The sequence below is a fragment of the Dermacentor andersoni genome, chromosome 10 (assembly GCF_023375885.2).
Source record: "Dermacentor andersoni chromosome 10, qqDerAnde1_hic_scaffold, whole genome shotgun sequence".
Taxonomy (NCBI): domain Eukaryota; kingdom Metazoa; phylum Arthropoda; class Arachnida; order Ixodida; family Ixodidae; genus Dermacentor; species Dermacentor andersoni.
Genome location: NC_092823.1, coordinates 2,228,165 through 2,240,000, shown reverse-complemented (window position 1 = coordinate 2,240,000; position 11,836 = coordinate 2,228,165). Strand labels below are relative to the sequence as shown.

The following is an 11,836-nucleotide window of genomic DNA, read 5'->3' as shown; positions in this document are numbered from 1 at the left end:
CTTTCGCCCATTCCAGCACGACCGAGTACGACGCCCTGCCACGTCCTTACGGACGAGGCTGGCAGGCGGCACAACGCCTGCGCGAGTGCGTCATACGAGCGGTATGCCGAAAAGGACTCGACACGTTCGAAAACCCAGCGCCAACCGAGTACGACGCCCTACCACGTCCTTCGCCCAACACGGAGCTACTTATAGACGAGGCTGGCAGGCGGTGAACCGCCTGCGCGCGGGCGGCGCACGGGCAGTTGCGTGGTAAGCGACCGTGTCTGAAGCCCAAACACCACCGAGGCAAAGATCGCCTTAGCACCGCGCCGCTTCAGCGGGCACCGCAGGGGGGCGACTAAAACCTGGCGGGAGGCATCGTCTCGTGTAGCGTCGCCCCTGCCCCAACTGGAGTGGCCCAGTCTTTAGGGGACAGAGACTGCGTAGCACTTGGACCGACGACGGACTACGACGGAACGCTTCAGCTCCGCCAACGGGGCACCCACGCTCTCGAAGGAGACAATTTCCGTTTCGCGGCAATTCTCCGCCGTGCCGTGACTCTTGCTCGCAGACGGCGCTGTCGCGTCGAACCGCTTTCGGGGGCCACCCTTCTCCTCCCCGCTCCTCGCAAGAATCTGCCGATTCCCATTCCTGCGACGAAGCCCGGAAGGGCGCGCACACAGCTGCGGTGACGTGAACGAGCGACCAGCTCTGGAGCTCGACGTACTTCGAAGGCAAACAACGCAAATTGCGATCGCGCTGGCTTTGCGCACGGCGCGGGAATCGGCCGGCGTTTCATTCCCACGTTTTCCGTGCACGCAAGCGTGCGCTTCCGACTCTCTCGCAAACGTGCGCGCTACATGGCAACAGACGTTCGCGCCTCGTGCTTGGACCGCTCTTTCCCTGCAGGTATCCGACTCCATCCTGCGGCGGTCTTGCTAGAGGCGCGCACTCGTCACGCTGCAGTAGTAATGCCTCGTTTCCGTCTTTTCGAAGAATTGGCACAACGGTTTGCCACCGTCTCCCTCTCGTGAGGCCGCTGGCGCGTGGTTTTAGCGCTCAACGTACTGTCCATGATGCCGACGCGGTCAAAACGAGTCGACGGACGCACGTTCCCTGTGCGCCGAAGTCTCTCTGGATATGAGATCCGACCCTCAGATAGACGAAGCCAAGGGAAGACTCAAGGCCGCAATGTAGGTTCAAAGAATCAGTGCTCAGTGTGTCCTGCAATTCACACCAAGTCTCGCAGCTGGCTGCGTTCTTCATCGACCCCAGAACCGAGTGATCCACCGCTTAGAGTCGTGAAAAATAGTTTGTTCAATTCAGTACAGTATAACCAGGGTTTTAGGCACGTGGCGTCTCCCTGTGTGTGGTTTCGAAGAGCGCCTTTCGGCGCGCGCTCCTCCCGTCTCGCTCTTTCGGCGGCCGCGTCTCAGCAGCTGAAAGCCTAATGGCACTCCACTCCTGCTACTCGCGCGTGTGTTTTGCGCCCACGCCTTCCTCGCTTGCCCTCGAGGTACCTTATGCTGTTTGCGCGCACTCGAAGCCGGTTTTACCTGCCAACCAACCACCGGACCCGTGTGTCTCGTGTGCACGTTCACATCGCTCCACGAAAAATTGCAAAAAGCGACAGAGCCATGAGTAGGGCTAAGCCGCAGTGGAGTCTTTAACGGCTACACGGCCACGGGCAGGGTTTCACCCCCATCGACGTGCTTCGCTTCAGTCAGCAGTAGGTTCATAGAAGGGCCTCAAACACACACACAGTTTCGCATCGGCAGATCGCCGCAGCATAACCGCTGTTGATCGAACAGCCTACTTGAGACGAAAGACAAGAGCCCGGCGCGCGTACTCGCGCAGCTCTCCAAAACCACTCGGCCAGTGCCAGGGACGGCTCCCTCCGCCGGAGCCACAACAAGTCTACTTGAGGCGGAAGACGAAGCCAGCAAGGGCCTGGCCGCAAGTGCGTTCGAATCCGGGACTACAGTCCCTCGTCTGTCCGTACTTCCTCTTTCGACTTGCGGCGCCTTCCCAAAGCGCACAAGTCCGCTAACCGCAGAACGCTTCCGACGTAGCAAAGCCGCGTTTCCTTCGGTACTTCGCAGCAACGCCGCCTTTCCCTCGGCGGCGGGCCAATAGCCTGCAGACGTCGTCGCATTAAACCGCGATCTCGACACCTCGCGCGTCACGAGCAGGAGCCGACCGGCAGCCTCCGGCCCTTTCGGACTCGGTGGCATTTGCCGCGGAGGACGGGAGAGCACTTTAGGCCACGGTTCCTTCCGTACTTGGCAGCCGTACCCTCATACCGACAGTTCCATGACCGACCGAGCGCCACACCGTTCCTTTAGTACTTGGGCGGCAACAAAGTCGGGTCGTTACTTCACACTCGCCGCAGGAAGCGACCGGCAGCCGCCAGCCTTTTCAGACTCGGCAGCGTTTGCCGCGGAGGACGGGAGAGCGCTCGCACCACGGTTCCGTGTGTGTACTAAGCGGCAGCGGCATTAGCTCTCGACCGTCAGTTCCTTGACCGACCGCACGCTTCGCCGTTCCCCTCGTACTGGGCAAAGCAGCAGGTCGGGTCGTCTTACTCCCATTCCGCGCAAGAGCGCCAAAGCGGACAGAAAGCCCACCCAGTGTGCGTTACGCCGTTTCTACCCGCGGGCGCGGGCAAGCCAACCGTCCAAGGTTGCAGCCGGCGTCCACTGGGCGCAACAAATTTGGCACGGGGCGCCCCTCAAAATTCAGGCAGTCCCCGGCATGTTCGGGTATAGCCGTCCCCGCGTCCAAGCGGGGCCAGCGGCGGAAAGCGTCGGGCGCAGCGAGCTGCTTCACCCACACGGGGTAGAAACAATGGCGCTCGTCACCCTTCACAATCCGGTAATGATCCTTCCGCACGTTCACCTACGGAAACCTTGTTACGACTTTTACTTCCTCTAAATGATCAAGTTTGGTCATCTTTCCAACAGACCGGCGCAACCGAAAGGCCGCGCCGGACATCGGTCCGAAGACCTCACTAAATCATTCAATCGGTAGTAGCGACGGGCGGTGTGTACAAAGGGCAGGGACGTAATCAACGCGAGCTTATGACTCGCGCTTACTGGGAATTCCTCGTTCAAGGGGAACAATTGCAAGCCCCTATCCCAAGCACGAAAGAAGTTCCACGGGTTACCCAGCCTTTTCAGACAGGGATACAGACACGCTGCTTCCTTCTGTGTAGCGCGCGTGCGGCCCCGGACATCTAAGGGCATCACAGACCTGTTATTGCTCTGTTTCGTGCGGCTAGGAGCCGCTTGTCCCTCTAAGAAGGTTGTAAGGTGCTGGGAACCCCGCACCTATTTAATAGGCTAGAGTCTCGTTCGTTATCGGAATTAACCAGACAAATCGCTCCACCAACTAAGAACGGCCATGCACCACCATCCACCGAATCAAGAAAGACCTCTCAATCTGTCAATCCTCCCAGTGTCCGGCCCGGGTAAGTTTTCCCGTGTTGAGTCAATTAAGCCGCAGGCTCCACTCCTGGTGGTGCCCTTCCGTCAATTCCTTTAGGTTTCAGCTTTGCAACCATACTTCCCCCGGAACCCAAACACTTTGGTTTCCCGGAAGCTGCCCGCCGAGTCATTTGAGTAACTCAGGCGGATCGCTGGTTGGCATCGTTTATGGTCCGAACTAGGGCGGTATCTGATCGCCTTTGAACCTCTGACTTTCGTTCTTGATCAAAGAAAACATTCTTGGCAAATGCTTTCGCAGTACGTCTGGCGACGGTCCAAGAATTTCACCTCTAGCGCCGCAATACGAATGCCCCCGTCTGTCCCTCTTAATCATTACCTTGTATTCCAAAAACCAACAGAACAGAAACGAGGTCTTGTTCTATTATTCCATGCAAGTTTATTCAGGCGACTCGCCTGCGTTGAGCACTCTAATTTTTGAAAGTAAAAGCACCGGCCTTCTCGAGGCACACAATGAAGTGCACCAAGAAAGGACCGGCATGATGTTCAGTCCGAGCCGTCGCATAGGGTAGATGCACTACTCGTCTGGAACTGAGATCCAACTACGAGCTTTTTAACCGCAGCAGCTTTAGTATACGCTATTGGAGCTGGAATTACCGCGGCTGCTGGCACCAGACTTGCCCTCTAATTGATCCTCGTTAAAGGATTTAGAGCGTACTCATTTCAATTACGGGGCCTCAAAAGAGTCCCGTATTGTTATTTTTCGTCACTACCTCCCCGTGCCGGGAGTGGGTAATTTGCGCGCCTGCTGCCTTCCTTGGATGTGGTAGCCGTTTCTCAGGCTCCCTCTCTGGACTCGAACCCTGATTCTCCGTTACCCGTAACAACCATAATAAGCAAGTAACCTACCATCGAAAGTTGATAAGGCAGACACTTGAAAGAAACGTCGCCGGCTCATGGCCATGCGATCAGCACAAAGTTATCCAGAGTCACCACACAATACGGGCCGAAACCCGATCGATCTTGGTCTAATGAAAGCACCCGTCGCCCAAAGGGCTTCAGGCTCACTGCATGTATTAGCTCTAGAATTGCCACAGTTATCCAAGTAGGAAGAAACGATCTAAGGAACCATAACTGATTTAATGAGCCATTCGCGGTTTCGCCTTATTTCGGCATGTACTTAGACATGCATGGCTTAATCTTTGAGACAAGCATATGATTACTGGCAGGATCAACCAGGTAATCGTGCAACTGCGCGTCCAGCCTTTCAAGCAGGCCGGACGCCGTTTTTGCCATGCCGAGGCCACCTTCAGGCGCCCCAACACGCTTCGTTCTCGCAAAGGGTAGCACTTTGCACAGTCCGAGACGACGGCGTTCGAGCTCGCTACGGCGCCCTCCCTGCAGGGCCGGGTATCGCCACGCGGCAAGAAGCACGCAACATTCTCGATAGAGCGGTTGTGTCGACTCGATCGCGGCTTGCGGTTTCTCTCGAGCCCGCAGCACTGGTGGACCGACCGACACTTGCAACGTAGCCGAGACGGCAAAGCCGCTAGGCGACGGGTCACGCCCGCGCCTTTGGTGCTTTCGTATTTGACTCGTCCGAGGACGATGCGGAACACACTTCGATATCGTGGAAAAAGCGTCGTCCGACAATAGCCCCTAACGCATCAAGCGAATGAGGCTGCAGACGTCAGCTGTGGGATCCACGGGAGCGATACCGGGGACACGCTTGACGGGCACGAAGCCCGCCGCATATCAAACACCCAGGTCGCTTTGGGGGCGACTGCTCTCTGGGACCCCCATATAATAGCAGCGATAAGTACCCAGACCTCCATGGGGCCGTACTCGTGCCACTTTCGACGAGCGTTTGGCGAAAATCGTGCCGCCTCGTAACGCTGCGAGCAAGATTGAAAGCTAACGTCGGCAGCACAATGCCGAAGTCGTGAAAGCACAGAGCGTCCACCGAATGCGGGAACGGCAATTTCTCGCCAATGGCCAGTACGGTTTCCTGAACAATCGCCTTTCTGTCGCCCTACGGGGCCCCCGGCCGATCGATTCGAGGCACGCTAGCGCGGCCCCTTCGCCATTTCCGAGCACGAGTGCGAACAGTGCGGGCGGCGTGCTCGACGCCCCGGCTGACGTCGTTTCGGACTTTGTCTCTTCGCGTGCTCGCGGCAACGCCGCGGCCAACGACGACGTCTGCGCGGTTCTTTGCCGGTTCCAGGCGTGCTATAGTGCAGCCCTCTGCAGGGTGACACCGGCTCCGTCGTGGCCGTGCGGCGGCTTGTACGCAAAAGTTGCGTCAAAGGCATCGCGCTCGCACCGCCCCGGCACACGTGGTTGCGGACTTTGTCTCTTCCAGCGCTCGCAACCATGTCGGGGCCGACGTCGATGTCTGCGTGGTGTTTCAACGATTGCCGGCGCGACACAATGCAGCTGCGTGCAGGATGCCAGCGATTCCGTCGTGGCCGTGCAGCGGTGTATACGCAGATGTTTCGTGCAGGGTATCGAGCTCCCGCCGCCCCGGCGGACGTGGTGCGGGACTTTGTCTCTTCGAGCGCTCGCAGCGATGTCGAGGCGATCGCTGACGTCTGCACGGTTTCCGGTGTGCTACAATGCAGCAGTCTGCCGCACGACACCTCTTGGCTGCCGAGGCCAGCACGGCAATTTACTGAAGCGAGCGCATTGCGCCCAGGCGGCAGCGGGCTTTGTGCTTACGTGAGTGCTCTTGCTGTAAAATTTGAACGGCTGCAGCTGCGCGAAGCAAGTGTACTTATTTTCTCTCTCTCTCTCTGTGCCTTTGAGGCGACTGTAATTTTACTTTAAATGCAACTGGAGGCGGGAGCAACCTCATGAGAGTAGGTGGACTTCGGCACATGTTGAAATTTAGAAATCGCTTTCAAGCTTTGAGGACATACACCTTCGCGCCATCTGCTTTCCCCGTCTCTTTGGCACTTTATAGTATGTGCTGCATGCTCTGCATTCCAAAGCAACGCGCCTGTGTCTCTCCCTCTCTCACGTTCTTCTTCTTTTTGTAGCTGTTTTTGTAGAAGATGCTATGCTCTTTACTCGCTGCAACATAGAGTGCTTGCACAAGCCAACAACCTTTGCGTGTTTTTTTTTCTCTCTTCCCAAGACGTTTCTGCCATTATTCACTGGCTCTGGTTCTTAGTATGCAATGGAGCGTTAACTCGCGCCATCTACCTTTCTTTCTGTGTGGCAAAGTCCGCAGGTTTTCCTAGTTCCGTACACAGATGGCGCCAATGCGTTTTCGCGCCAGTTTCTAACGACCTCGCTGTACTTGTGTTTCTCATTTAAATGTTTCAAAGGGGTTTGCGAAAGGGGGTGGCTCTTGTGCAAGGCTGAGTTTTCCAGCTGCGTTTAAGCTATGCTAGCATGTGTGCGTATATATATATATATATATATATATACACATATACATGCATATATACCTACACACACACGGTAATGGTAAAGATGATGAGGTAGCACTTTTTTTTTTTTTACAATGCCGGTGTTTCAGATGGCGATCTTTCTCCCCTCTATGTTTCCGGTTGGAAGGAGTGTGCAGCGTTTTCTATATTTATTTTTTCATTCACTTCTATGTGACTCGTCTTCGTACATGGGGCATGCTACCTAATTCTACCGGTCGATTCGACACGTTGCGATCCGTCCCGGCCTGTGCCGTATCAAAATTTTCAGTGGGCCTTGCAGTAAATAAAGAGAAATGAAGGAAATGCGCGTAGTATATTACAATTGCGCACGGGCTTGAAACGAAGCCCTCAAAGGAGGTCACCTTGAGCGGTCGCATTCAGACGGAAGTAAGCATTCCCCTTGCGCGTGTTTTCCGCTCGCCTGTTCCGTTTTGTACGAGGTTGCCTTCGTTGGTTTCGCGTTACAAGCAAGCTTGCACTCGGGTCCCGTTTCTACGCGACAGCGTTTCGTTAACAGCGAAAGACTGAGGCGTTGCGAGTTCATCCGTGAGATAGGGAGCGTTGAGTCTCTAGACAGACTGAATTTTATAATATTGCCCACGCTGTTGCTGAGGTTACCAATGTCGGCAGGGCACCCACAAGGCAGTAGTACAATGAAGTGAAGTGAAGGACATCGCTTCTCGGCCTTTTGGCTAAGAACGCTGCCCCAGGCCGAGAAGAACTTCTCGACAAGTCATCCGTACTACCCCGGAGGTCGCGTCGGGGTTGCGGCGGACCTCCAGGAGACTACAAGCGCCTATCAGGATCAACCCGCCCGCCCGCCTGCCTGTCTACCAGCCCGAGCGCCATCTACCAAGCAGCGGAGCAACCCGGCGGGTCTCTCCAGCGCCCGCCGAGCGGCCCATGATCTCGGGAGCCGGCATCCCTGCCAACGCCCCCTGTCGAGCCACCGGCCAACCTCCTGCCTACAGCGGAGCCAGCGCCACCTGCTGAACTCCCCTCCAAGACAAGAGTACAGCGGCGCCCCAGCGCCAGCTGTACGCGACAAGTGTAACCAGTACAACCATGAATCCCGGAGGCCGTGCTTCAAGCAGCCACGCCCCCCACACCATGGACACAAGCAGTGAGACCCCTTCACGGGAGAACTGTTTTACTTTCGACGCCCCTGAGGGCGATATATCCATAGATGATCTTATTGATGCTGTTGAAGAGACTGCGGGTGACGACAGTGTATTAGCGTTACAACATATGGGTGGCCCTAAATTTCTAGTCTGCACGAGAAACGCCGCACAGGCGACTAAGTTAATGGTTGCTGAAGGTTTTTACGTCAACCACGTTAAGGTCCCTGTTGACGCTGTCGGCCCGCCAGTCACCTTCGTAAATGTGTACCGCTATCCAATCTACATGTCAGCAGACGCCCTGTCGTTTGCCTTGCAGCCTTACGGCAAAGTAAAAAGCGTGTCCTTTGCAAGAGTGGCTAACCGCCAGAATAAGCTAAACGGTGTAAGAGTGGCGCGTATGGAAATGAGCAGACCAGTTCCAAATTTTATGACTGTCCAGGGACACAGAGTCATGTGTGAGTACAGAGGCATGAGGCGCGTGTGTGCGAGATGTGGAGCTGACAGCCACATGGCTACTATGTGCACCGCCCCATACTGCAAACGATGCGGCATCTTTGGGCACGAAACGGAAGGCTGCGAGGAGGCATGCCACAAGTGCGGAGGCCGCCATGGCACAAAAGCTTGCTTTCGCGGGAAGGCATATCCCAAGTCGTACGCAGGCGTCGTCGGGCGACACACGCCCACGGACCAAGAACAGACAGCAAGCTCGCAATTAAACCAGGCTTTCCCGACGATCAATGAAAGCTTAACACCAAAGCTACAAGCACTCCAACCTAGCAACCCCACCAAAAAAACAAAATTACATAATTTCAGGGAAGGTGCGGAAAGCACAACAGTAAGCGAAAACGGCGCATGCAAAGTAGCGACCGTACGACAAACAGAAAACCTTTCGCCAGAAGATAGCTGTGATGAGATAACTGATGACGTAGCGTCCCAAAACCTAACCGCAGCCTCAACAGAAACTGAAAGCACGGAAGCACCATGCGAACCACGCCCCCCAGTTCGAACAGCTGATTTAGGAAACGCCGGCGGCGAGGCAAAAATAACAGAGATTAAACAAAACACCCCTGAAAAAAGCCACGCTTTCGAAGACATGCCCATAGTGAGTAGCGGAAAGTATGAAATCCCGGAGGCCAAACCACAGGAAGAAAAGCTCTCTCCCGAAACTAAAACGCCGAACGAAGGAAAAATTAACAGCGGACCAAGTGCCGAAAATCCTCCTCAAAAATTACAGCAGGAAAAGGACGTAGAAAACGTAGCCGGGAAAGATACACTCAAAGGACGCGGCGGCCGAACCCCAAACGCCCCGACCGTCGGCGCCCAGACTCCAAAACCGCAAAGACACAGATCTCGTTCAAACAGAAGGGGAGGCGAAGGTAGAAAACACGCCAAAGATCGCGCAAGCCCAGAAACCCAAAGGCGAGCAAAAGAAGACCTAGCCAGCAGTGACAGTGAAACTAAGATGCCAAAAAAAATACCCAGAAAGGACCCCCCTCCGCAAAAGAAAATAACTATGCAAACGAACGAGACTGACATGGACGTCACAGAAACGATAACGGACCGGGAAGCTCCCGCGCCCTGATCAAGGCATGACACTATAAGCAGCACGAAAAAAAAAAAAAAAAAACATACGACGCGCCCACCCGCGTTTCGTCTTCCCTCGCCTGTAAGTGGACTGCAATGGGGAAAAAAAAAAAAAAAAACCGCACAACTACAGCTGTCACGCTTCGCGACAAGACACGCAGAATACACCCCCCCCCCCCCCTTTTTTCTCGGCTGCCTACGCAACCCTTCGGTAAAAACCACCTATCACTCGGCCTATAAAACCTGAGGACGCCCAATGACCGGGAAGCACTCGCGCTACCTAAAGAACCCTCCCATTTTTCTTTCATTGGTTTTCTGTTTGTGTCTTCCTTTGTGTTTGTTTACAATCCAACACCTAGGTCAGAAAATGAGCCAAGAGTGCATGGCCCACATTACCTTTGTCACTTTCAATGTCAGAGGCTTTCGCGAAAAAAACAAGCAACGCGAGATCCTAAACCTTGCGAGGGAGGAGAACATAGACATCCTTTTCATCCAGGAAGCTAATTTAAGGACCCCACTAGAAGTGGAGGCTTTCAAACGTGACTTCCAGGTAGAAGCTTTTTTTTCACTGACAAACGCCCGAGCATGCGGCGTGGGGGCCATTTTCGTGACGGGACGGTTTAGAAAGCGAGCACATTGCTTCTACGGGTCAAATGGGCGGACTCTGATGTTAGACGTCTACATAGATAATAGGAAAATTCGCTTCGTAAACATCTACGCCCCGGCCACCCGGTCAGACACAAATGCCTTTTTTAAAGCACCCCACCCACTATTACTTGACAAAGTTCCGCACGTCCTCCTAGGGGACTTCAACTGCGTGATTAATTCCATTAGGGACATCAGAGGCCCCGGGCAAGGGGGTTCAACCTACAATGCGAGAGAATTTTGCAAAATCCTCAGCCACCTCTACCTTACAGATGCATGGGTTTCTCTCCATGATGAGCATTTTGTGCCCACCCGCGTCTCCACCAGAACGTCGAGCAGAATAGACAGAGTCTATGTGCCCGACTGCCTAGTCCCCAAACTCCAGACCTGTGTTGTGGCGACGCTCCCGGACTCTCTAAAGAAAAGGACCGACCATTTCCCGGTAATCTGCACAATCAGAGGCCACCCAGAACAGGAAACATACCTCGGAAGTTGGCGTCTAGACGCTGCCCTGCTGCAGGACGACGCCAGCAAGAAAAATTTAAAGCAAAGTCTCAAGGCAATAACCGAACGAGCACCACAGATGAGCCCATCATCTTGGGAAGAACTAAAAGGAAAATGGACGACGGCTCTACAAACCGAAGGCAAAGCGAGGCACCGGCGGTACACTGCCGAGCTAAAGGAATTATTGCGGAGGATGCAAATTATAACGAGGGCGGAAACCATAACCTCATGCACCGGATTATACCTACAGATGTTGCAAAGAAGGTACGATCGCCTCCTGGAGAAGAGAACCAGAAAGGCACAACGCGATCCATGTACAATACAAATTATTACAGAAGAAAACAACCGAGAAGGGAAAAATGACGCCAGGGAAATAATAGAGGCCATGAGGGAAGACGGAACGACTACGCACGACCCTGTAGAAATCCAAAACATTTTTTTAACTCACTTTAGGAATCAATTCGAGGACGACCAGTCTGATAACGTTGTGGATACCGAAACCTTGAACAAGTTATGCGAAAATCTACCGCACCTCGACCAAGAAGCAGTTTCACAATTGAGTAATGACGTCACCATGGAAGAATTGAAACGCGTCCTTCAAAACATGTCGCAAGATACAGCCCCAGGATGCGACGGCATCACCACAGGTTTTTACACTACCTTTTTCGAAGAAGTAGGCGAGACACTGTGCAATATGATACTAAACGAAAAGAAAAAACCCCCCTCCTTTGGGAAAGGGAGAATCATATTACTGCTCAAGGAAAGCGCCCAACCGATTAGCCCCCAATCGTGGCGTCCAATAACACTTTTGAACACAGATTACAAGATTACGGCAGCGGTGTTGAACGACAGAATCAAACGCGTTTTACCACGGATAATATCCCCCCACCAGACATGCGCAGTGCCTGGCAGATCTTTGTTCGCGAACCTGACGCTTACCCGAGACGTTTTTGAATACGCAACAAGGAAACAGATAAGCGGCGCTTTTCTATCACTGGACCAGGCGAAAGCCTTTGACAGGGTAAAGCACAAGTATCTTTTCACAATAATGAAACAGTTTTCCTTCCCACAAGACTTTGTCGAGATAATCACACTCCTATATAGCAACATGACATGTAATATC

At 54.0% G+C, this 11,836-nt stretch overlaps 2 non-coding genes across 2 annotated transcripts; both read right to left on the bottom strand.

Moving 5' to 3' along the window:
• Positions 1-1,130: 1,130 nt before the first annotated feature.
• LOC126519746 (5.8S ribosomal RNA) lies at positions 1,131-1,283 on the bottom strand. The gene has a single exon (XR_007596655.1). It is a non-coding gene; the product is annotated as a 5.8S ribosomal RNA (ribosomal RNA).
• Positions 1,284-2,857: 1,574 nt separating this feature from the next.
• On the bottom strand, positions 2,858-4,667 carry LOC126519764 (small subunit ribosomal RNA). Its single transcript, XR_007596664.1, has one exon. It is a non-coding gene; the product is annotated as a small subunit ribosomal RNA (ribosomal RNA).
• Positions 4,668-11,836: the final 7,169 nt, after the last annotated feature.